This window comes from Vicugna pacos, chromosome 4 (assembly GCF_048564905.1).
Source record: "Vicugna pacos chromosome 4, VicPac4, whole genome shotgun sequence".
Lineage (NCBI taxonomy): Eukaryota > Metazoa > Chordata > Mammalia > Artiodactyla > Camelidae > Vicugna > Vicugna pacos.
The window spans coordinates 25564790-25590817 of NC_132990.1; the positions used below are offsets into that span (position 1 = coordinate 25564790).

General features: G+C 41.9%; 1 long non-coding RNA gene across 5 annotated transcripts in view; it reads left to right on the forward strand.

Moving 5' to 3' along the window:
• The first annotated feature begins 6463 nt into the window (after positions 1 to 6463).
• LOC140696019 (uncharacterized) overlaps positions 6464 to 26028 on the forward strand; it is a 377991-nt gene continuing 358426 nt past the window's right edge. For all 5 annotated transcript variants that reach the window (XR_012071943.1, XR_012071942.1, XR_012071940.1 and 2 more), the window contains exon 1: positions 6464 to 6663. This is a non-coding gene — a long non-coding RNA (uncharacterized lncRNA). The remainder of the gene's footprint in view (positions 6664 to 26028) is intronic.

A 26028-nucleotide genomic window follows, 5' to 3' on the forward strand; every position in this document is an offset into this window, starting at 1 on the left:
AAAAAATAGCAAAAGGAACAGTGCTGCTTCTTTTAATTTTTTAATATTAAATATTTAATATTAAAATAAACATGACAATTTTTTTCTGAGTTATTGATCCTTTACAAAAATGTTCTTCCTTTGCTAGCCTAAGCTTTTATTGAATTTTTTGCGGATTTGTTTGCTTTGTGTAAGTGGAAAAGCAAATAGCTGGTCTAGAGGCCTCTTACACGTCCCTCTCGGCTGTGTAAAGTGTGCTTAAGTGTTATTTGCATAGCTGCCTCCCTGGCCTATTCTTCACCTCTCCAACATTTCTGATGACCATGAGAAAATTTTATTTATCATATGTTGGTAAGGAGCTGAAATAGACATTATTCAAGAACTGTGAATCTATTCACTAGAAAGTAGGATCGAATTGAAAGTTCTTTTTCATGGGGACAAATAATTAGTAAGTGGCAAGAGTGTTCTTTTTTCCCCCCTTTCCCCTAAACGGGGGATTCTTTAGTAACATCCTGATATAAAGGCCAATGAGATCATTAGAGAGTGATTTAAAAAGCAAAGAACAGTCACAATACAACTCTTTACTATGAGCCAGGGACTGTTCTTGTTGCTTTATATCTAACTCATTTAAACATCATAGAAACCCTATGAAGTAGATCTTATGAGACCCATTTAATTGATAAGGAAACTAAGGCTCAGAGAGAATAAGTAATTTCTCAACATGAAGCATCCTGGCTGAACAAGTGGGATTTCTCCTCATATTTGCCTTAGCTCGTTCTGAGAAAATCAAGCAGCCTCTTCTACTCACAGTCTAATGAGATATTTTAGTATTACGCACACAAATGGCATATTTATTCTATCATGAATAGACTCCCTGGTCAAATGCTCTTCCTCATCAATAATAGTAATAATAATAAATAGTAATAATGATGATGTCCTTATGCCTTGTGCTAAATATTTCATACTTCTTATCACATTGAAGCCTTGCGATAATCCACCGAGGCAGGATCATCAGCTCCACTTTACAGAGGAGGAGCTTCAAACTCAGTGAGGTGAACTGCTTGCCCAAGTTAAATAAGCATGTCTCTCTGACTCCCTAGACTGTGGCTTCTTATGTATCATGGTGATGTTAACCCACGTCTTTCTTAAAGGAGTAGTCTTCTCAGAAATTTACATCACTGGTGCTTCAAGAAATATCTACCCATTGCAGCATCCTTTTTTTTTTTAATTTAAATTAAGTTGATTTACAATGTGATTAGTTTCTGGTGTATAACATAGTGATTAGAATATATATATATATTATATTTTTTATATTCTTTTCATTGTAAATTATTACAAGATATTGAATATAGTTCCCTGTGCTATGCACTAGCACTTGTTATTTATCTATCTTTTATCTAGTAGTTTGTATCTGCTAATCCCAAACTCCTAATTTATCTCTCCCCAGTTTCCCCTTTGGTGACCTTGAATTTATTTTCTGTCTGTGAGTCTCCTTCTGTTCACTGCAGCATTCTTTTATCTCTAACTTTCCTATGATGGGATATTGTGGCATGTTGAAAACTTGTGGCTGGAATGATTATCTTGTTTTTTGGCCATGTTTGAGACCTTTTTCAAAGACCCTGTCTGGACAGTATCTCAGGGATCTTTTTCTTCTAAAATATTGTCCTTCTGATTCATGCCACAGAAACAGAGCATTTATAAATAAACAAGCAGAAAGTACGTTGGAATGACTTCATGCCCAGATTTCTGATTGCTTGGCCAGATGACATCCCAGCTCTGTCTCACCACACATTATTTTTTGAATCATTCCTCCTAACCTAAGTATCTCTGGTAACCAAATTTTAGTAGTTTCCCCAAGGCAACCTGAGGTTTGGAAAGCAAGTGGGCAGTTCTAAGTTCTTAGTGGACCGTTCCAAGGCATGCAACCACAGAGCTAAGGTCAGAGCCCATTAGAAGTGGGTGGGGAGAGAGGATATGTGGAGAGAGGTTCATGTCTTTCCATTGTACTGGAATTTAACTGGAATGAGTGAAGGCAATTTCGTTTAAAAATCTTTCCCCCCTGTCACCTCATTAACACCTCCAATGAAAGGCAGCTGTGAGACTGTTAACTCTTTGCTTGCACATTCTTGAAAGTGCTATTGGCTGAGATCTCTTGTCCTTGTGAGAAGATACCCTGCTGTCACCAATCTGGGTATCTGTGGCATTGAAATGAGGGTTTTTCCAAGTCTCATATTTATACCCCAATAATGCACCATTCCGTAGAGTGAGACCTGTATTTCTGCCAGGCTTTGCATATTTTGAGCTACTGCTCCATAAGCTGCAGTATGTTTGGTTTTTTGGAACTTGGCTGCCTCAGATTCTCTTTGGAAGTCAGTGAGAGCATATGTGAACATTCATTAAGTTATTCACTCATTTATTTACTCACTCACACTTTTAAGAATGTGACTTATTAAAAGAGTGCCTGTGAGATGTCAGGCAACATGTCAACATTGGGAGTGTATGGGAGAATAAGACATTGTCCCTTCCCTCAAGGAGTTTACTGTTTAATGTGTGTTTAAGTCATTATTCCAGTGTAATGTGATAAAATGACAGTGAAAGTTAGTATGGGAGCAAGAAAGGAGAGGCAGTAAAGCAGAGTTGGCTAAAGGAAGTCAGGGAAGGCAGAAGAGAAGGTACTTGAGCTATTTTGATGAATAAGTGGGAGTGAGCCGAGAAGGGAAAGCAACGTGCGCAAAATCAGGGAAAAATGATTTTGGCATGATGTTAGAGGCCAGCTTTGTGCACAGCAGAGAAAATATTGGTGTAGCGGATGCTGTGGTACACAGCCCAGCCACCCTCTTTGGGATGGAAACACACACTCTGGGAATGCTGATGGCTGCAAGATCTCAGCTGAACCCCTTTTGGGAATTGCCCACAACCAAAGGGCGCTCTCTTGCCTCCTCCCCTGGGGCAATATGTATCTAAGACACAGAGGAATACGGGCCAGTTCCCCTTACTTCAAGATACGTCATTTTGAATATCCACCCAGTTTCAAGAGCTCCTAGTATGATCTTCTGAAGCCTCTACTGCAGCTGTACCACAGTTCAACTTCTCCCTGTGATGTTGCTGACCCATCTCTCACAGCTGGTGTCCTCTGACAAATAGTACAAGAAGGGGTCAAAAAGTTTAGAGAGCTGGGTGTGCTCAAGTGGAAGTACTGTATAAGGCTGAGAACCTGTCAGCTGAGTATATTCATCAGGAGGACCTGGTGGATATCTCATTTACTGAAGTGATGGGGAATATGTAGATGAGACAGGCTCTAGCATCATTGAGAAACTCAGTGGTGGCTGATTGTATGGGATGCTGTTAGAAAACCGGGTTTACTAATAGGAATGAGGATTATACAATTCTGAGTAATCGAGGACAGGTGGTGATACTTGACTATTAGAAGCAATGATATATTTACAGTGAGCTGCAAGATTGGAGTGTCAGCCTGGTGGGAAGTTATGGAGATTGATAAGAGAATATGGTGGCCTTAGGGGCAAAATAGATGAAGGGCTAACAGGAGTATTGCTCAGATTGCACAATACAAAGAAATCAAGGATAGAGATCAGAAAACTTGAGTGCAGCCAACTCTCTCAGTCTCCAGACCTAAGACAGATTTTGGATCTGGAGCACTGAAAGAAATGCCAGCTATACAACAAAAGCTAAAAGGGGACAAAAACAGCAATTGTGGTTCATGTATGGATCAGTGCACCAGGTGAGTACAAGTTAAAAATGGACTATAGCTGCATTATGATTTCATTTAGAGAGGACCTTAAGGAGTCCAGAGTGAGAAGTATCCCTTCCAAAGAGCAGAGCTTCCAATGGTGTAGCTAGTCATCTTTTTGTGTGTGTGTGTGTGGGAATAGAAGTGACCCAAGATAAAATTATATACAAATTTATGGGTGGTGGTGAATGAGTTGGTTGGTTGATAAGCCTAGAAAAAAAAGTACTAGAAGATATAGTACAAAATGATCTGATGGTGAGGCATGTGTATGGACCTATGGGGTAGAGTCCAAAGGGTAAATATCCTTGTATCACGTACTAAAGCCTCCAGAAAGTGTCCACCAAGGAAGAAGCAATAAAGGACTTAAGTAGACAGAAGGACTCCACCAGTTGACATCAGTCAGTTTTCTCACCAATAAAATGGAGGCATAAATTGAGCAGTTACATCAGCATGGTAGAGATTCTTCATGGAATCAATAGCATGGTCTCCCACTCTCCAAGGATGACCAAGCCTTCTGCTGGCTAATACCCAAAGTGTTAGTAACATAGATCAATATTCAGGGCCGATATGATACCATCCTTCGAGGAGATCAGTTTGGAACCCTACTGCCCTGAAGTAGGGTCTTGAGTGAAATTGCCACATATTCAGGTATGAGTTTGCTTAGTTATCATTACAGTGATTGGTGCACCAGTAAGGAATCCCATGAGATATCATCTCAGATCAAGGGGCACTTTTCAGCAAAGGAAGTGATGTAGTGGGAGATAACCATGAATTCCACTGGTTTTATCCATTACCACACCCAGAAGCTGCCAAAGTAGATAGACCTATGGATTGGCCTAGTGCAAATGAAGCAGTAGTTTAGATGATACCCAGTAAGGGTAGAGCACCATCCTCTGGGATGAACTATCTACTCTACATCAGTGATGAATAAATCTTTTGTTTACAGCAGGAAGAATATATGAGTCCAGGAACATACAAGTGGAAGAAAAATAGATTTTCTTAGTGCCACTCCCAGTGACCCACTTGGGAAATTTACACATTTTCTCTGCATAACACTGGGATCTATGTCTTTAGAATTCCTGGTTTTCAAGGGCGAGCACTTCCACCAGAGGACATAGCAAAAGGCTCCTTAAATTTTAGGTTATTATTGTCATCTAGTCTCCTTGTGCCAAGTACCAGGCAAAAAAAGGAGTTACCATCCTGCCAGGAGTAATTGATCCTCATCATCAGATGGAGGTAGGACTATTTTTATGTTAGGCATGCAGAGAACTTTATGTTTTGTACCCAGGTGATCCATGGAACATCTACTGGTACCTTGCCCAAGGGACAAGTGCTACAGTAAAAGCCTGAGAAGAGCCTGGAAACCAGGGACTCAGACATTTTAGGGATGAAATTCTGGGTCACTGTCAGCCGAGGGGGGGGCTGAAGAGGGATTCCAGGAGGTGAGCTGCCCAACTGGAAAAATGTGTGAGGAGCCAACTTGGAAGAAAACAGTACTTTAATACAGTACAAGCAGGTGGCTCATGCAGTGGGCAGCAGCAGCAGCAGCGCCACTCAGCACTTTCTTTCAGTTCAGCAAGATGGTGCGCCTCAACATGGGGCATCTGTCTTTTTTATATAGATTCTGCCCACACATGCATATTGTTCATAATGCTGATTCACGGTACTGGCACATGTGTAGTGTTTATGCTACTGGCACATGTGGTACATTTACCTCTTACCAGGTGTAAGCTATTGTGAACTTTGGCATGGGCCCCACAGCCTATTGACTTAAGGCTGCGGAGAGTCACTTTACCATGTAAGCTATGTAGACTGGGAGAGGCATTAGGTGAGAGTGAGGGGGAATTTAGAGAAGATGATAGAGGAGGGGATGGTGAGAATCAGTTGCAACACTGAAACTAGCTGCAGTCGTCGAGGCTGAGGTTTTGTTCTTGTCTTCTTATAAGTTTCCCCAAAGGAAAGACTGACCAGAATCCAGGGCGTGCTGTTCCAAGAACTTACTATACGAAGCAAATAGGTCTGAGAGATGCCAGGAGTGGACTGAAGGAGATGCTGCTGTCGGGTATTACCCAGAACCACCTTCAGGGCTGAGATACTCATCCCCAGCTGCTTGACATACTGGTGGCTTTAGGCTTGCAACTGAGCCCCTCTCTAGGTAATTTCCTGAGCCAAAGACAGCATCCTCACTCATATCCCTGCCTCTTCCCCAAGGGCAACCTGCATGTAACGACTGGCGTGGATCAATCTTGTTGCCTCCACAAGAGGGGCTATTTCAAATTTAGAGCTTCCTCTAGAATTATCCGTGGCTTCTGTTACCACTGCGTGTGGTTCAGATTGTTTCTCTGTGAAATCCCGCTGCCCTTAACCCTCCTAATACCGAAAGCTCTTCCCAATAAACCACCTGTGCGTATAAATTAGAGTCTCCGAGCCTGATGCTGGGGGAACCGAAGAGTTCTCTCCGGAAATGTATTCTTTAATAACGAAAAGTACGTCTTAATTAAAGGCTAAGCTGTTGTATCAGAAAGACCTAAACACAAAGAGGTTTCAGTAAGAACGTGCCTCTCTCTGACCAGTCGGGGTGGCGCAGGCGGGCCGCAACTGCGCTGCCTGTGGTTATTCAAGGACCCCGATCCTTCTGTCTTGTTGATTGGCTACCCCCTTGAGTGTTGCCTCCCTTGATTGGTGGAGGCTGTTTTCCCATGATGCTCCGCACCAGGGGCCCGGGAAACAGAGCACGGAAGAGCGGGAGTCCGTTGACTTTAAGCTGGGTCTGGACGTGGCCCAGCGCCCTCTGCTCACAGTGGGAGGACTTAATCACGGCTCCTACCTAGCTGCTGTCCGTGCTGGAAGACGAGTTTCTAGCGTATGTGCTTAGTCTCAACGCGGCTGTAGAAGAGGGAGAAGACAGGTTTTGGCGTGCAGCGCTTCCAGTACAGGTGAGGTGGTGAGGGTGGGAGGCAGAGATCATTTCAGGTGTAAACAATGCTAAGCGGAGGGGTTAGAACTTGCTTCTGGAAATTGTGGGGAGCCACTGAGTCGGGCGAGAATTGGCTAGTGAGTAATTTGCCAGGAAGAATTTTATCGTTAGGCGAGCCAAACAGCTACCTTACCTTCGTGGGGAAATGCTGTTTTGTCGTGGTATCTTTAGTAACGGGTGTGATCTCTTGTCTGAACGTAGTTGTTTCTGGTCCCTATTTTCGTGTCACCTGAGGAAAAAAATGGTTATTGCTCTGTCAGAACAACTGTGGAGGAGTTGTTATCAACCCTTCTTTGAAAGAAGAATGAACAGAGTGGTTTCTTCCTTCCTGTTTCCCCAAAAGCACAGGTGCAGGGCCTCAGGGTGAGATTTCACGAGCTAAAAAAAAGTGGAACGTCATCTACGAAGAGGTAGAGATAGAATAATGTAGAAGAAAGAGCACTAGTGTTTAGAGTCTGGTCAAGAGACCTGAACTGGGCCTCACCCTGGCTCTGCCTCTAGATTTATGGCTTTCCCCACATTGCTTGGCTTTTCTGGCCCTCACCTCTAAATTAGCTGGTTTGACAAAATAAGCTACAAGTTTCCCTGCAGCCTAAAAACTTACTGCATTTTGACTAGGCCTCAAACCTGAAATTTGGAAGCAGCTAACATTGGAGCTCAAGAGATGTTTGTGGAATTAAATTTTCACTTTTAAATTTAGCAAAGTAAATCATGACTTGATCCTCAGCCCATGTGGGAAGCCCACCCCCTAATATCACAGTAACAGCAACACCAACAAACAACAGCCTGGTGAATGTGTTCTAGGATCTCCCATCAGTTGTCTGAGTAGATGAGATTTATTTTTATCCACTCATTCCAGATTCTGATTTCACTGCATGAGAAGTGAAGGGGAAATTCCAAGAGAAGGCCCCTGGAAAGCCAAAGTCCACAGGGCATCTCATATCGCAAAGGTTTAGAGAGAAAGAGTTCACAGTGAAACGTCTAATGTGCTCATTCCTCCTGGTATTCTGATGTCTGTGGGAAAAGAATTAGGAGAGATTGGCACTTAACGTAGGAGCAACCCGGATCACTCTGGGCTGGCATTGAATTTGGGCAGCAGAACACATTCTCAGTTCCATGCAGCTGCTGTGGGAGTGACAGACACATTTCCACTCTTCTGGGTCTGGTTCAGAGAGGAAGGAAAGTGGTTATGGGCTGTGATGGCAGTGGCTTCAGGAGCCAATGAGGACAGAGGTGAGTGACTCAGGCAGCATGCAGTGAACTAAGCTGGAATCACCAGAACACCAGGACTTGCATTGCCAAAAGAACCAGGTGACCCCCTCTGATCCTGTGTAACCCTGATACTCGCATTTCTGCATCTTAAAAAAGTGAAGTAGCACCTGCTGGAGGTTCAGTCATAAGTGACTTTAATCCCTTCTCGCTGAGGGCTGTAGGACAAGAATTCTGTATTTGTGACTAGAAGCAATGGGTGGCAAGGTGTGGGCACAAACAGGCCATGCTTTGATGAGTAAATCCTTCCTTTTCAGATATTTCTGAAAGGCTGATTTATTTATAAAGTCGGATTTCCCCCAGATTAGTGGTCACGTCAGTACTTAAAGTGCTAGCCGGGGGTAAGAATCAGTATCGTGGTTGTCTTAAAAATGGGAGATGTTGGACACCTGGCTCTCCGTTCATCCTGGGACACTGTGCAAGAGTCAGGAGGAGCACAATACGGTTCTTATTCTGAATCGGAATCCATCTGCACTTGACAGTGGGCAGACAAAAGAGGATTGTTAGCACTGTAAGGCACCTTGACAGACTCATACCGCTCGACTCTTTATTAATTGCCCCATCTGCTAAGTGAGAGCTCTCTGACACAGGTTGGTGCAGAACTCTTAAAGCCCTTCGTCTGCTTCCTATTGGTTCCACATGTGTTTGTATTTGTTCTCAGTAGGCAGAGATTCCAGAGAGAAAATGAACCGCTGCAGATCGATTGCAGTATCAGTCATGCAGAAGACATGGTGCAGCGTGCCATTTGATTTTGATCTAGTTTTAACCCATGCAAGGCTGTTGCCCTGGCTTCTCAGCTTTGGTTGGCCTCTGTTTTCGTTTGAAGTCTCAGATGCTAAAGGTAGGAGAAAAGGCAATCTGAGGCCTGTGTTTCCCTTTAAGTCCTTTGGTCCTTGAAACCTTTCAGTCTGTCTGGGACAGAGCAATAGACAAACCAGAAAGCATTAATGTGTGTGTGTGTGTGTGTGTGAGGGGGGTGTGTGTGTTATTGCTGCAGCAAAAAGATATGCCTTGTTATTTAGCCAGTGATAACTCCCAACCAAAGTACATTGACAGGGCTGGCCGATTCTGGGCCCACACTGACAAAAGACAGACCAACCCCACTCAATGGTTTACTTAGGCGACCAGTCTCCCCTGTATGATTTGTCTTTGTCCTTTCTTTCTCTTATTATTTTAAAGAGATTCAATGTGATTGAGTTAAGGACGTGGTGTCTATTTCAGCCTCAGCTTTGCAATTTCCACATTTAGCCTGGATTATGTTACAGCCATCATGAGCTGGGATATTTTTCGGTTTTCAACTTGCAGATAGAAGAGAGAAACAGGAAGGGTGTGGTCTCTTCTCAAAGTTCCTTTATCCTGGGGTCCGGAGGTTTCATGGATGTGTGTGTGTGTTTATGTCTGTGTTTGTGTGTGTGAGAGGAAGAGAGAGAAAAGGGGAAAATTACTGCACAGCAAACAAAGCTTTTGCCCCTTGATCATGCTCCTTATCTTCTCAATAACGATATTTGTGCTCTCTGCTTTTTATTGAAACTTCAGCAACGTAAAGATGGAGACTTTGGAGGGAGGGGTGAGCCCTTGACTGACTACAGTGGAGAACCTGAGGTTTAGAAATGACTTTGTACAGTTTTCTTGTTGGCCCCGGAAATTTCATTTTCTGCCCTATGCCCCAGGTTAAAATTCCAGGTCCTGCTGTGTGATTTAAGCAGGACTGTCCTCCTGTCCTGTCTTTCCTGGAAAGGAGAACTATATCCCTTCAGACTCTTTGCTGTTGGAGGCAATAGAAAACAGTTAAAATTGGCTTAAAGAGGTGTTTTATAAGTCACGTAACATGTCAGGTAGGGTAGGGCTGGCTTTGATCATGCCTGAACTGGGGGACTCAGAAGTCCTCAGGAGCTGGTCCATTTCCATCTTTGAGCCATCTCTGCTTTTTCTAAGTCTAGCTTCCTTCTCAGATTCCATATGTTGGTATGATAAGTGCATCGGTGCCTTCCAGTCTCGTGTCCAGGTGGAAGGAGAACCTGTCTTTCTCCTAGGAGCCCCAGAAGGTATCTCACTGGGTCTGGATTAGATGAGTTCACATGCACAACCATGAACCAACCCGATAGTCGGGGAAATGCAGTTCTCTGGCCGAGACTGAAGCTATCATGTTCTTGAAGCTGGAGTAGAAGTCAGCCTGAAGTTCTTTTAGGAGAAGGTTATTTCTGAGAGAAAAATCTGGGTATTATTATCAAAGGAAGAGAGAGTAGAGACTGCTTGTCCAAACGGCAATCCAAACATTACTTTTTAAAGAGTCTTAGAAGTTTAAAGGACAAAAAGGTAATTTGGTCAAGCAGCTTCATTATGTATGTGTGTCTGAGAGTCATCCTTTCTCTCCCTCTCTCTCTCTCACTCTCTTTTTTTCACTTTGTGTCTACATGCATGTGTGCTCATAAAAACACTGGTCAAACACACTAATTTTGAGATCAGATGTCCTGGGCTCAAATCCTAATTCCAGTAGAAACTAATTCATGGACTTTTTGACAAGTTGCTTAAAATTTTGGATTGCTTTAGATTTATGCCACCAAGATTTGTGGTTGGGTTAACTCAGCATAAATTCCGAAGAAATAAGTAAGTACTTCGTTAGCAGTCTCATTTGTCTATTCTTGCTTATTTCTGCCGCAAATAAAAAATAGTAATTCATGATAATTTCATAATTCCTTAAAAACATGATAAGCTCTCAGCTAGTATCTTGAGAGTTGTCTGCAATTCTACTTTTTTGAAGTTACCTTTTGTGTTTCAGAAGGAGAAATTGCTTTTCCTTCCCAGATACATCTTTTCCACTGTCAAAGGCCGTTCTTTGGAGAATGTTGTGCTTTGTGCATAAGTGTACCCAGGATGACTGTGTATGTATGAAGAATGAGATGATTTGTCTTTGCAGTGAAAACATCTTTTGCTGCATTAAGCTGACACCCTGCCTCAGGAATCTATTAGTCCACAAAACTTTCACCTTCCCACAAATGTTTCAACAGCTGGGACACAAAGTCCCATTCAGAGACAAATGTGTGCACCACATTTACAGTCTGAAATTCAATCTTCAAGCATCACTTGATTAGAATGAACATTATGGTGCATTGTAATTCTTTTCATTTAAATAGCAGCCAATAAATTTATACCATAATCCATCCTGCATCCCAAAAGCATATTCAAAAAGGTTTCAATTAATATCATTTTAACCATCTGACATCTAAATATTTACCAAACTCTTTAGATGCCCAATGCAAGCATGCCCCAGTATTTACAAGGCTGGTACACGGGCACACGCACACACACACACACACACACAGAGGAAGTCTCACACACACATGCTCACACTTTTGTGGCAATTAGGAACACATTTTTGATTCTATTCATGAAAAAGTGCTTCTGTAGGCATCCCTCTACCTCAAGGACCATCTTCTCAGAGAGTTTATCTCTGTTAAGCACAATGTCTTAGCACACAGTAGGAGCTCAAAATGTGAGCGACATTGAAATGGTTATAATTATATGATTTTAATTATCAAGCAATATCTTTGGTGATGTTAATTCTGTTGGGCTCTTTGTTTTTCTAAACAGGGAAGGATGTGGGTCTTACCTATGTTTAGATCAACCACTCAGGTGATCACATTGCCCCAGAGAGAGTGCATACATTTATTATTATTCCTGAAAATTAATCTGGAGTAATTGCATATCTTTTGTGGATGTTTATAAACTTCTTTTCCAGAGAGTTCCAATACTTCAGCTAATGCGCTTTCTAGTGAATCATGGAGCTTGCCGAATGGCTCCTGCTCCCTCCCCAGCCCTGCAGAGGACACTCCTGGTCTTGCTGCTCTTCTTTTCCTCTTTGTCAGAGGATGAATCACTAACATCCCATATCATTGACTTTATTGGTCATGTTTACAGTTCTTTGTTGGCCTTTTCCTTCCAAAATAGAAGCTCCCTGAAGGCAGCTGTCTTTGTCCCTTTAATTGACTGTTACAACCCACATGCCTTGAATACCATTTCTTTCTACCCCAAATGACATTTTTGGGAGAATGAAATGTACAGATTTATAGTGTTTCTGGTATATGAACAACTGTATTACAGGTAAGAAAGACACTAATGTTGACCTTGGCCAACCTTCCCTTATGACCATCCTGTGTATACTATGAACCTTCTCCTACCTTGTTGCCTTTGAAAGTGGGCAACTCTTCTGATCTAGTACTTGTGGAGTTCAGAGTATACAAGGAGAAGACTAACTGCACAAATTCTCACCATTTAAAAACTTACTGCTGTTTTTGTTGTGTAGTGGGAACTGAATAGATTAAAGAGAAAGAATGAGATAGGGTCCTTCCTTACCCAGGCTCCAGAATTCTTTCGTCTGTGGACATCATCTTCATCTTCTCTACCTGGGAAGACACCAGGGTCCTCTGATGCTTCCTTCCCTACACCACTGTATTAGTGTAGCTGCTGACTTACATGCAAGAAAACTCCAAAATGACAGTGTCTTAATCGAGATGGTAGTTCACTTTTTCTGACGTAAAATCATGCAAAGGTAGGAAGGTTGGTATAGTGGCACCAGGGGGACATCTGGAGTGCAGGCACTGTCAGTTCTTCTAAACCTAATGTGTGACCCTTGTCTTCATGATCCAAGATGGTGGCCAGGTATGAGATACCTATCTGTGCTCCAGGCTGAAAGGAGTGTGGAAGGGCAAGGAAAAGATGGGCAAGCGAAGCTCCCATGTAACACGGTTGCTGTAATGTAATGGCCAGAACTTAGTTTTGTGGCTGTAACTATCAGAGATCTGAAAATGTAGCTTTTATTCTGAAGGGCCACATGATCAGGAAATTTTAGGGTTTCTAAGTACTAGAAATAAGGAGAGAATAGACAGGGAGGTAAGCAATTAGTAGTCTCAGCCCAAAGTACCTTTATAATATTCAAAATAATAGCTATAAACTAAACTTTGGATTATAAATAATCAATTATGAAGTGCCTCTACTTTCTTTTCTAGAAGTTTGGAATACCAGCTTCATTGTTTTAGACAGTATGCTCTTCATTTCACTCCAGGGCTCAGTCCTTTAAATAGTTCCCAGTAAATAACTGGATAGGGTCCAATCTCCCTAGCCTGGATTTTTGGGAGGTGATATTTTGTGATACAGAGAATTAGGCTTAGAAATCTGCTCCCCACAAAATGATTACTTTTCATGGTCCCATGTGTTGGCTGAGTGGTTCCTCTGCTGGTTCTACCTGGGTCACTCATGCAGCTGCATTCAGCTGGAGGGATAGCTGGACTGTAAAATCCCAGATGTCCTCATTCATATCTGGCAACATATTGCCTGTGGTGACCCTGTTCTCCTCCATGTGGACTCTCACCCTCCAAGAGGCGAGGCCACCAGGCTTACAGAGTGCCTAGAGCAAAGCCATGTAGTCAGTATGAATTCTGCCTCCCTTTAAAATTCTCCCTAGTCCTACCATACATCCCATCAACTGTGTAAACACTGCACTACTGCAGATCTCTTCATGGTTTTCTGAAACCCCCACTGATGTTCCCACCCAGTGCTTTTGCCGTTTCCTTTATCTGAAACATTTTTTCTTCAGGGCTTAGTCTGTAAAACTTTATCCATATTTCAGGTTATCAAGTCTCATTTCCTTTATCAAGCCTTGACTCCTTTGGCCACCTTTAGCTTCTTGGTTTTCTCAATTCTGGCAGCCCTTAGGATTTATGCCAATATTTTAACCATTTGATTATATACGTTCCTGCAATTTTTTGCATTGCCTCATGGAATTATTTGATGTTAATACTGTTTACTTTTTTCATTGCATGTCAACACGTATAATATAAACCCTTACAGTATGAAGATTGTAGGATAGAATACGAGAATAAAAAAAGACTTGAAAGATTAGCCACATGGCCCCCGTTTTAGTTTTCAGTGTTTACTAAGTGAGTAGTCACAAGGAAGTCACTTAACGTTTCAGAATTAGTCTCAGAATCATTAAAATGATAATATTCTGGGCCTGCTTAGCATTGTTGTTGTAAAGATCAGATAAGATTTACATAGGAGCGTTCTTTAAATATTGTAAAGTATCACATAAATATTTGGCCTCCTGTGATACGTTTCACGAGTATTCATTGAATAAATACTAATTAAATAGGAAATGTAAGAAACTAGATCTGTTGAGTTTATTTGTGCAGGAACATGGATGTTCTTTTAATTCACTCCTAAAAAGGAAACCAGAATACCATGGTTTTGGCAACCTCACTTTGATGGGTTCCAGTTGAATGACTCTACCATGTCCAATTATAATTCCAGTTTTTAATATAGTTCAGCAAGAGAAAAGACTTGAGTGGAGGTCCAATATTATTCTAAAATAGTCTCTGTTACTAAGTTTCTTTCAGAGGGAACATTTTTGGAGGAGCCTAAAGTTTGGTCAGCTGTTTTAGAAATGAAATGTTAATGTGGCTGCAATTGAGTTAAATCAAAGACATCATGAAGAAACTTTGTTTTGCTCATGCATGACATGAAGGTCTCCTGTCCCAGCTCTAATGCAAATAGATGAAGTCCCTCAGAGTAGGATTAGAATTGTAAGATTGTAACTTGTCAGGCTCCATGCAAAACTATTCCACGCAGACCCCAAAAGAGTCGCCTGTTTATATTAGCTTTAAGTATTTCCAGAGATAGAAAACTGTGACCTTTCACTGTCTATCACACTGATCTTGAAGAAGGTTGTCCTGTTGTACACCAAACTCTCACTGAAATAGAAGACTTTTTTTTGTTGTTGTTCTAAATGGCAGTGGTGAACAGCTGCTCAATGTCATTTTTATGACAATTTTCATACACTTAAATTCAGCTGATAAGTTGTCTCTCTTATTTTCCTTCACCCCAGCTTTCTTAACCTTCCTGGAGAGGTTTTGTTTTTCTTTCCAAAAATCATTTTTATTACCCTTTTCGGGGCTCAGAGAATTCAAGCCTCAAACTGGACAGAAAAATCAAGTAATTCCTGGCCAGTGTTTGTAATGACATTACTTCCTGTCTTTTTGTGAGTGTGTGTGTGACACTGATTATAATATGTCCTGGCATCATATATTTTATTGTTGATTCAAATTCATGTCATGGACTGTAGCGTATTTCTTTCCTTAAAAGTGGTTCTTCAGTTTTTATTTTTGCATATTTAAAACTCATGTATGTTCATTGTTTTGATACTTGCAATTTATTTTAAAAAGCATGTAAGAAAAAATAAAAATTACACAGAATCCCTTTATTCAGGGATAGCCCCCCATTAAGATTTTGGCTTGGTCTTCAGGGCAGAAAAGGCTGGCCTTATTGTCTGGCAGGTTTGCCCTCTTTCTGCCAGGGTCCTCTCTCTATCACTGAAGAGACTCGCTATGGTCCAAGTTGGACCACCATGGCCCTTGGCAGTGGAAGAGTGGATTGACAAGAAAATGGGCATTGTTGAGAACAAAAAGACATTAATTCTGCAAATGGTGTAAAACTAATATTATTTCTACTGAGGAATCTCATGAGTATTAAATGTATGTGTATATATACATATACACACAAATATATGTCTTAGAAATGTGTCTGGAATATAGTAAGAGTTGAATAAATGTTAATTATTATTATTTCAGTTGTAATAGCTATTCTTCTTATTGCTGTCTTCCTAGTCTTTTTCATCATCATCATTGAGTACTTCCTGTAGATTAGGCCTTGCTCTAGATCCTGGACACTATCTCCAAGACCTCTTGGCTTGGTAGGAGTGACAGACGTGATTTTATAGTTGTAGTCTCCATCAGATCTAAATCAGAACAAAACAAAACACCCAAACAAACAACCATTTGACCTCTCTTAGCTTCCCTAAAATACCTAGCTGCAGGCTCAGATAAGTAGGACACATCAAGTTTTTTAACTACCCTTTGGTCATTCTCTGCCCTCCTACAGTAACTATCCACTTCATTATCTCACTCATTTTGTCACCAATGAATATTCCATAAAGTAAACAAGCTATTCAGTGTCCTGGTTGTCAGCTTGTTCAGTCTCACTCAAGAGGGAGGCTCTTCCCTCATTTACCCACTTTTGATGGCTATAATGAAGAAAAGGTCCCCTGACTCTCATGGCCCTTGCAATATAGCATTTTTTTTATGATGCAAAAACAAAGAGTCAACCTTGTGAATGCAGTGAGATAAATTAATCAAGCTGGTTGCTGACTTTGAGGCATAATTTGCATTGTCATCTTCGATTTGACATCCCCCAATTTTCCCCAGGTGACTTGGTAGATCTCTTTTGAGACTTTCCTTCATTTTAACAATCTCTGTTCTCACAGACATTCAAAAATTTACACAGATTGATGAAAATGTGGTGTGGTCCACCCTCTGTCCTTCTTCCAGTTTAATTTTGTCAGCTATCACCCAGTACAGATAAGGAAATTCCATTAATGAAGGAAGGGTCTTGATCTTTACGGAAGCCATTGAAGAACTGAAATAAAATCCTTAGGTACTTGATGGTAACCTTGTCTTTCTCCCAGTGCTCTCACTCTCCCTCACTCTCTCCTTCCCTTAGGGCGTGTCTCTGATTATATGTTTATGAAGTAAAGAGTGGCTCAGACTAGGAGTGGAGTGGGGAGTGGTGGAAAGGGATTTCATTTTATACATAAAATCTGTGTGTACACACACACACATATATTACCCTATTTGATCTCTACCAATGGATAGCAGATAATATCTGGACCCCACTTTGCAAATGAGGAAAGTTAGAATGAAGGGAGAGGATGGTTAGATTGCTGGGGTCACACAGCTACTGAGTGGCAGAACCGAAGTCAAAACCACATGTGTCTTCCTCCTTACTGCATTGGCTCCTTCTCCAAGAAGCAGAGCTCAGATCTTACAGAGAGCCCCCTCTGGCATTCTCTGCTGTGGGGCTTTGTGCATAGAAGGTGTTAAAAAATGTGCGTGAAATAACTTTAAAGAAATAATAGGGAAAAGAATGTTTTAAAAACTATCTGTTGATGAGGACTCCTGGGAATTGAGAAATCCAATACCGTGGGTGGGAAAGTCCAAAGCAATTACATCTGTGAGTGTTAAAAATGTGTTGTGTGCTTTCTTTCTCTGCTGAAGGAGAAGGTTGTTTACGTTACGGGAGATTGTTCCGGTCTGTACCAAAGAGCTTGTTAAGGGTGACAGACAGGTTTGTGGCACGAATGTGCACTCCAAATTAGATGAATGGTGAAATTATGAAGCAATCAAATGGGCAAGGCTTTTAGCAGACTGCAGTACATTGCCCTTTTTTGCTACCCCTAGGCCTGTTAGCATAAAAGAGGCTATAAAGATAAAGTGCACAGTATTATTCAAGTCTCGCAGTTCAACAGACATGGGCGGCTGGCACTTGATGATGAGTGTTCTCAGGATCACTGAGTAAGCCCCACTTCTGTCCTCGCCAGGACAATGTTTGGGGGGCTTGTGCAAGTTAGAAAGAGGAGAGAGAAACACCTTGCTCACGTCACTTCCTTCCTTCTCCCCTTCTTCCCAGCCATCGGGGGAAGGAGAGGTAGGCAGGAGAAGCCTCACCCTGGTACCCAGGAGAGGGGGATGGAGGGTTTGGGTCTCAGTCTGCTACCTTCTCCAGGAAGGAGAATGGCGTGACTTCTCTCCCACAGGAAGGGAAAGAAAAGTGTGCTCGTTCTCATGGTGCAGGGGTTGGGGATGGGGTTGCTGCGCATTAAGGGGAAAGAGATGAGGCTCCATAAGGAGCCCTGAGAGGTTATGGGTCCAAACCTCTCACTTTAGATGTGAGGTACAGAGGTGGTAGGGGACTTGCCTGAGGCTGCTCAGCCTTTCCTTTTCCGTCCTGTGCTGTACTGTTTCCTCCACAAGCATTTTGGGCGGGGCTGGAAGGATGGTGTCTGTATATTTTCTCCAACAGGATGTAGCTCAGAAGCCCAGGATGTAAAAGAGAAAGCTACAAAGCTTCTCAGATTGAAGGAGGAAGTAGGGATGGAGTCAAGGGTCCTGGAATCCTTCCCACCCAGCCTCTTTGCCTCTCTGGTCTTGGAAGACTGGCTTTAGAAACCCCAGGGCTCTGGGGAAAACCTTGGCACAGGAATATTTGATGTTTTCTTCTTTTTCTGCCAATCCACTAAAAGTTATTTATTTGATTTTCCCATGACTTTTCTCATCTTACCCAGTTCAACCACTTTTCCTATTATTACTGCTGCTTTTGCAGGGGCTGGTGCCACAGTCATGGCTGTGTGGCCTTTGTGGGCCTTGCTCTTTTTACCCTGACCTGACAGGCACAGAAACGGAGACTGTGAGGTTAAGTGACAGCTTGGATGTGGCAGAGCTGCGATCTGACACCAGATCTGTCTGATCCAGAACCCATGCTTTGCTCTTAATCACGCTGCTCTACGTCCAGAATGGAGGGCTGGTCTGTCGTTTGGAAAGTTGTCTGCCCTGTATCTTTGGATGTTTCCCCCAAAGGAGGGGAGATGAAGATATTAGTCAAGATGAGGTCTAAGGCCCTTTCTGCTTTAATGTTCAGTGTAGTTTATAGTTTAAGCCAATAGTTCACTTAAAAAGAAGGGAGATGGTCCTCCCCCAGATATTTAGACATTGAGATTCTGGAGGTGATGGCCCATGACTAGGAGTTTTTGCTTGATTGTTCTTTTTACAGATCACTTATAATACCAAACCACATAGAGGAGCTTTTGTTCATTCCTAATCTGTTTGTATCTCTCTGTCTCCCCCATGACCTACCACTTTATACATTTGGTCTGTGGCTGTTAGGGGTCTGTTTTATAGACCTCTCTGTATTAGAAATAACAGTCAAATACTTCTATGTGGCGCCAAGTCTTGCTCACGTAGGAGGCCCACCAGTTTTCAGTGGCATGTAGCGTGGTTAACAGTGGAGCCAACCCACCTGCCCATCTGCATGAGAGGCTGGGTGACTCCTGACACCACAGATTCCTGGGACAGAGTGAAAAATGCCGTCCATCAGGCAGATGTTTGATCCACAGATCAGCAAACTACAGGATGGTAGTAACATCTGTTTTTTTTTTTTTTTTTCTGTTAAGTCTCCTCCCCCCATTCCATTGTCTCCATTTCAGAAACCCGCATCTAGAATCCGCTTTGAAATTTGACAGGCCTGTGGACATGTCAGAGACGATAGTGCTTAGGGCCCAGTACCCGCCCCCACCCATCATGGAGGGAGGAGAGGAATGCTGATCACTGTTGAACTTAGCTGTTGGCTCCCCAGAAACAGGGATTTGTTTCTAAAGCTGTGATTTCTCCTGCAGAAGAAAACAGAACCAAACCCAACTGCTATTTTTAGAGACTTAATTTTTTTTTTTAAATGAAAGGGCTATGAAAGTAAACCTACCCAGCCAGGAAGACTCTCCGTGAGCTTTCCAAATCGGTCCACTAAAGCAGGAATTTGAAAGCCCCACCACAAATTGCTTTTCACTTCAACCAGGATGCTTATTATGATCCCCTGGCTCCATTCGGCTCTCCTCTTACTTACACATGAATTCAGTTACCCTATATTTTAATTACATGGGTAGAACAAATTTTATGTTCTCTTCTCTGGCTAGTCATAAACTTCACAGAGATCACCAAAAACCATATTGTTCTTAAAATAGCCTTTGCCTCCTATCCTTGTACCAAATGACACTCTCTCGACCCAGCCCTGGCTGGGATAAGTGCCTTAGGACCTCAGCAGGCACGTTCTTCCAAACCACAGCGTAGTTTGAGATAAGCTTTTCCCTGGTCATGGAGCTTTGTGCCTAAAACACACCATCAGAGATGCATGGTCAGCAACAGGCCTGAGCTGGATTTCAGCGGCATCCTTTGAACCCAGAGGTACCTGTATTTAAGTCAAAACCATGGGTGTTTGGGTGGCATTTATTTTGCTTATTAGCTGTAGTGGAAGAAACACGAGGATTTCACATGCTTTTGTCCCGCAGGTATCTTTTCCTCTGTCCTATGTTATCATCTTGTGGTTGCAAATCCACAGGCTGTGTCTTTCATAATTACGTGAGTACTGTGATTTCAGCTAACTTGAAAGTCCCGCCACAGTATTCAGTCTCATGCAGAACTTCGCATTGAGAAACTGTGTAAAGAGAACACTATGATTTTCAGCGAGGTTGTACTGTTACAATGACCTCTTTTCCTCTTTTGCTTGAAATTATTTGACTGCAATGGGAAGCAATATAATAAAAATATAAATCAGTCATGTAATAACTGCTCCAGTCTTCCTTCTGCCCTCCTGAAAATACAGAAGAAGAACATCATCCCTCTAGCAGATTGTTGATAAATCAGACACTAGCAATAATATTTCGGGTGACATGGCCATAAAGTTTGCGTCCTGAATGCTTTCCTTTCTGAAATTTCACTAATTGTAACATAATTCACCAACACAATGTTTTTCTAAAATTCACATAAACAGACCAGCTCCAAAGGCTGTTTTAATAAAGAAGTAATATCACATCCCTGTATTTTTTTAGAAAGCAAGTATTATTGACCCAGCTGAGTATCGTTGGTGGGTAAGGGGCTGGAGTTCTGGACTCTAGCGTTTTGAAGTGTTTCTCTAATTCAGTCTGGCTCTCTGGGGGATGAACATATGATGTATATCTCAGCCCAGGAGTCATAATGAAATAATTTTAAACTGGTGGTGAATCTTGGAATTTATCCTTATGTCGCTATACAGTTGGACAAAAGGGATAAACCCAGTGGGTCCTTTTTATCTTTGGTGTTCTGAGGCCAGATCACCACATATGACTGATTTGCAGACCTCCTCCCCTTCACCCCCAGATCCATGACTTCGACAGCTTGTTTAATTTTTGTGTCTAAGTTTGTGAATATTTTCAAATTCCTGGGTCTTCGATGGTAATTCTCACTGATGAAACTTCTTTGGGACAAAGGAATTCAGAATGAAAACAGATGTTTAAAAATTCATGTGTTTGACAATAATTTTCCCCTAAAATAACAATAAAGCTCATAGCTCAATGCCAGAGAAGCTCCTATCAGCGATTCTGATGAAAAACACTTGGGTATTTCCCGTATGGTGTATCATGGCAGCAGAACTGCTGATGACACCTGAAGATGAGTTGAGTTATGGCCCTTAGTTAAGTAACTGGTTCTCCAGTTTTCTTTTTCTCTGAGATTTGTTGAAAAGTCTCAGTTAAATGAGCATGAAGGTTTCCAGGTATGCATGGGAGGTATGTGGTGATTGCCCACTGTTCAGAGAGTTGCAGACTGGAGACCATGTGTGCAGTAAAGCACAAGCTCCTGCAGTGTCCTTGGCTGGAAATGCTAGGGCCAGACCTAGAGTTGTTCCAGAGTCTTTTCCTCTTGTGGTTGCTTGGTTTCTAATTTTGGTTTCTAATTGTACCAGCCATATTACCACAAGACCACAGCTGTAAGGTGGCACTTGGACAAAAAGAAATAAATCTGTCAGATATTTCCCCTTCCCATTAGATAGATTAAATGATGACACTATATATTAACCATAGATTTTGAACTTGCAAAAGAATTACGTGTCATGTATCTTATTTCCTTCAATGCCCTCCTTACCAAGCTGAATAACTTCAAACACCCAAATTTCATGGATGAGGAAATAATTCAAAGAATCAAAATTACATAGTCAAGTTAAAGCTGGTAGTTTTTTATTCATTACTTTTTAAATATTTTGCCAGAAAGAAGAGAGGTCAGGCTTGGCTCACAGGAAAAAGAATGGGGAGCTAGAGAGAACCATTCAGGGAATTTCTTAAGATGTTGATTTCCTCTCATATAGAAAGAAGACGAGATCAAATCTTCTAGCACTAAGATTCTGTGGTACTTTGGTTGGGGCTTTAGAAAACCGCACTGAATTTGGCAAGAGGATAAAAAAAAATGCAGGCAAGAGGGATAACTATGCCGAAGTAGGAAATCTTAATGGATGGAAGTAAGGAGAGACCTGGAAACAGAGCCCTGAGTTGAGCTTTTCAAGTAAAACATGAAACCCAGAAAACGTGGCATTGGTTCTTTTCCTCAGGAAATGGTAGGGGATGTTACAAAGGTATTCAAGGAACAAATTGAAGACATGAAATAAAAATTGAGTTATAAACTTGACCAATGGAGATAAAGGAGGAATGTTTTTTGGATCCTAGGTTGAAGTATAGCTACAGCTTCGCTAGGGTGAAACTTTTCTTTGTTCAGTGTCTTCTCAGGATTCCCATTTGAAAACATGGGTAGTACAAGATGACTTATGGCCCAATTCAGATATAATCTGTGACTAGGAGGGCATTTCTTGGAGCCGTCACTTGAATAATGATGAAATGTGTGATCCTTGAGAATAAATTGCTTAGGTTGTTTACAAAATTTATAAAAAGTTACGTGTGCATTATTTTTCATGGCACCACTCCTAAGTTTCGGGTAGATAAGAATATAGATGCCTTACATCCCTTCCCTCCCACATCCAGTCACACGCAGTGGCTCTGTGTATACTATGGAACCAAAAAGTCAAGAGAATAAAGTAAAACTGGGATGAATACTACTAACACAGTGATCAATAGGAAAGAAGCTCAACACTCCAGTTAAATTGTGACAAAATCCAAATACATGGTTGTCTTGACTCATGAGACAGAACTATTAAAAGCAACTTAGCCTTTTCCCCCTTGCTCTTTAAATGTCTGACCTAATATTTTGCTCTAAGGTTGGAATGGGCTGGCATGTATAACATTGCAGAATCACCTCGTACAAATAATATCTCGATAATTGTGTGTGAATGATGTTGGTCTGTATGGTCTCTATAGTCTGAGTTTTACCTATGTTAATTTCTTTACTATTCCCAGTAATTTGTTAGGTATCCTTTCCATTTTGTTGATGAAGAAACTGAGCCTCAGAGAGTTAATGTAACTAGCTCAAGGTTCCTCAGTCACTAGGGTTTGCATGGAAATGTGCATGACTCCAAAATAATTAGACTTTCCAAATTACTTATTGGAGCTCAGAAAATTCAGGAAAGACTGTGAACCTGAGATAAATCATTTTCAAAGTGCTGAAGACATTGCCAAGCAAAACATTAACTTGTCTCTGAAGCCACTTTTTAGGAAGTTGTTTATAGTTTGGACACCTAAGAAACGTTTTTCTTCTCCTAAAATCACTTCTTCAGTGGCCTTATGTCAAAAGAACCATGTAAATGGGTATGACCCTATTCTTTTGGACTCGTGCTCCAAAACGTTTTAAATCCATCAATTATTACATTTGTTTAGAGGAATAAACAATTAGAGGTTTTAACAGTTACTTTCTTAACCTGTGGTCCAAGTCAGCAACCTCCCCACCACCACAAAACCTCTCGAAACTATTGTGAGGAATAGTTTTCAACCTTTGTGTGTATTCTTTTTGTTTTAAGTAAGGAACCAGATATTCAAAGTACAATGCATGTAAATTGTACTTTACTGCTGAGGTTCTGTACCCCAAAGCTGACCAAGAGGGGTCTGAGGAAATAGTAGATTGAGAGGTACTGAAATGTGAATGGTCTTCAGAGACATTCTGTTGTCTGTCAGGAGGCGATGCTTTTGCTGAGATAGCTCCTTCTGTTGCTGATCAACTCACGGAGGAAGAAGAAACATAGACACTTTCTCTCCGACTTCATAGCCTGACTTAGAACCACAAGCACTTTTAGCTGGAAGGAATTCTCCCTTCCAACTTCCTCATGTTAGGGATAAGGCCTGGAGAGATATAGCAACTCTTCCCAGGCAGTAGAGTTAGTTGATGGAAGAGCTGGGACTAGAAGCCAGAACTAATGAAGGCTCTGCTCAGTGTGCATTTGGATTAGCATGGTGGTACGAATCCAGCGGAGAGGAGACTGGGCAGGCAGTGTGAGTAGCGTTTGATTTGAAGGCCGATCTAAAACAGATGCAACTGAGCTAACAAGTTTATAACAAGTTTCAGTGCCACTAAATTAGAAGGGGTGAAGTCATTAACCTTGCAAATAGAAATTTGTAAGCATTGACTAAACTTGACCTTCAGCCATTCGTGCCTTTCCACTTCCCCATGTCCCGAGAACATGCTCACGCAAGCACGCACACAGGCACACACACAGAGCCACTTCAGACTTCTCCCTGTGAAAATAGGAGTTAGAGACATAGTGCCGGAAGACACAGTGTCGGTTGGTAAGATTTCTAATGAACACTGTGTTTTTTGAAATAAAAAATAATTTGGCGCAATCAGTCATTTTTGCAGAAAAAATAATCTTAAAGGATTCAGAAATAAGAGGCTTTGCCTACAAATTAGAACTCTGTCACAGGTTAATTGTCTCTTGGAGCTTGGAAATACAAACTCTTTATCTGCCCTGAAGGCACTGCTGCCTCCGGATGCCCACGGGGCTCCTCTCTTCCTGGAACATGGGAGGATGGACTCCTTACCCTCTAAAGTTCATCCTGGCCACCACAGGATTTGCCTTGGACAATGAAGTAAAAAAGGAAATGTCACTTCTGGGCAACTTAAGAGTCAGTGTGTGAGTTTCTCTTCTTCCCTCTTCCTGCTGCATGGACCAATGGCTGCTTCGTTAGCCCAGGACCAATTGAATTGGTATGACTCAGAGCATCCGTCAGCCTAGGGTGTGAGAGAGAAGTAAGGCTTTATGGTTTTAGGCCATACAGATCTGGGGGTTGTTTGTCACCATGGCACAATTTAGACAGTTTTGACTAGTGAAGCTGTATTGGTTGATAGGCTCACATTTTTTGTAATAATAACATGTTTTCTGTAAATATCCAGGGAGGCTGGCACGTGTCTGTTGAAAAATGGGGAGAGGTCAAGAGTTGGTTCTCTCACTGTGCCCAAGAAAACTGCGTAATCATAATATCTTCTTCCATTTGGATGGTGCTTTAACTTTCAAAGCCCGTTCTCAGAAATAACTCTTCATCGTGCATCTGTGAGACAACTTAGTTTGGGTGCTATCCCTATTTTTTTCAGATGGCAAAAGTTAGAGAGTTTAAATGACACACTTATGACTAGGCAGATGCAAGAGATCCGTGTTTTCCATTCACTGTAGTATTCTTTGCCTGGTCTTCAAATGGGTTAAGGACATTTTTTCAATTCATTCCCTTTCTAGGATGATGGAGATTTTAGAGGGACAAAGCCAAGAACAAATATATTGTGCCTTGGGGGAGATAAATGCATTTTATGTAACCCTGTCTGCTGGGTGTCCACCATAATGCTTAGTATATGATAGGACTCAATAAATTAGGCGATGGTTAATTTCACCCTAATAGGAGCCATATCCTTTCTCTCCCCATTCCCGTGTTCTTCCCTGCCTCACCTAACTTCTGTCCTGCATCAGACATGTGTGAAATTCCTTGTCGAGTGGACAGAGGGTGGTATCCCACAATTAAAATGGATACCCCCTTGCTTTGATCTAAGTAGTTGTATTGCTCCCCAAATTCATATAGTGAAATCTTAATGAGTGGTGTGTGGTATTAGGAGGTGGGGTTTTCTGGGAGATGATTAATGAATGAGATTAACCCCCTTATCAAGGGGCCTGGGGTTACTTCCTTACCCTTTTACCATGTGAGGACACAGTGACAAGTCTGTAACCCAGAATAGGACCCTTACCCAACTGTGCTGGCATCTTGATCTTAGACTTCTCACCTCCAGACTGTGAGAAATAAATCTCTGTTGTTTATAAGCTACCCAGTCTGTGGTATTCTGTTGCAGCAGCCTGCATGGACCAAGATGTCCTGATTAACACTAGTGTGTAAATGATAGCTGTGGTTGGCAGTCTTTAAGATGCGCCCCAGTGGTTCTTCCTGGTATTCACACCCTTGTGTAATCCTCTCCCCTTGAGTGTGAGCTGGATTTGTTGACTTGATTCTAAGATGCAGAATATGGCAGAAGGAATGGGATACCATTTTCAAGAATAGTTATCAAAGACCTTGGCTTCTGCTTTGGGCAGTTTCTGACTCTGCCCTCCCAGACCACTAGCTACTGTATCATAAGGGTACTCAGACAACCTCCGGAGAGGCCCACATAGCAGGAAACTGAGGCCTGGCAGCAGCCACATGAGTAAGCCTGGAGGCAGATTCCTCAGCCTCAGT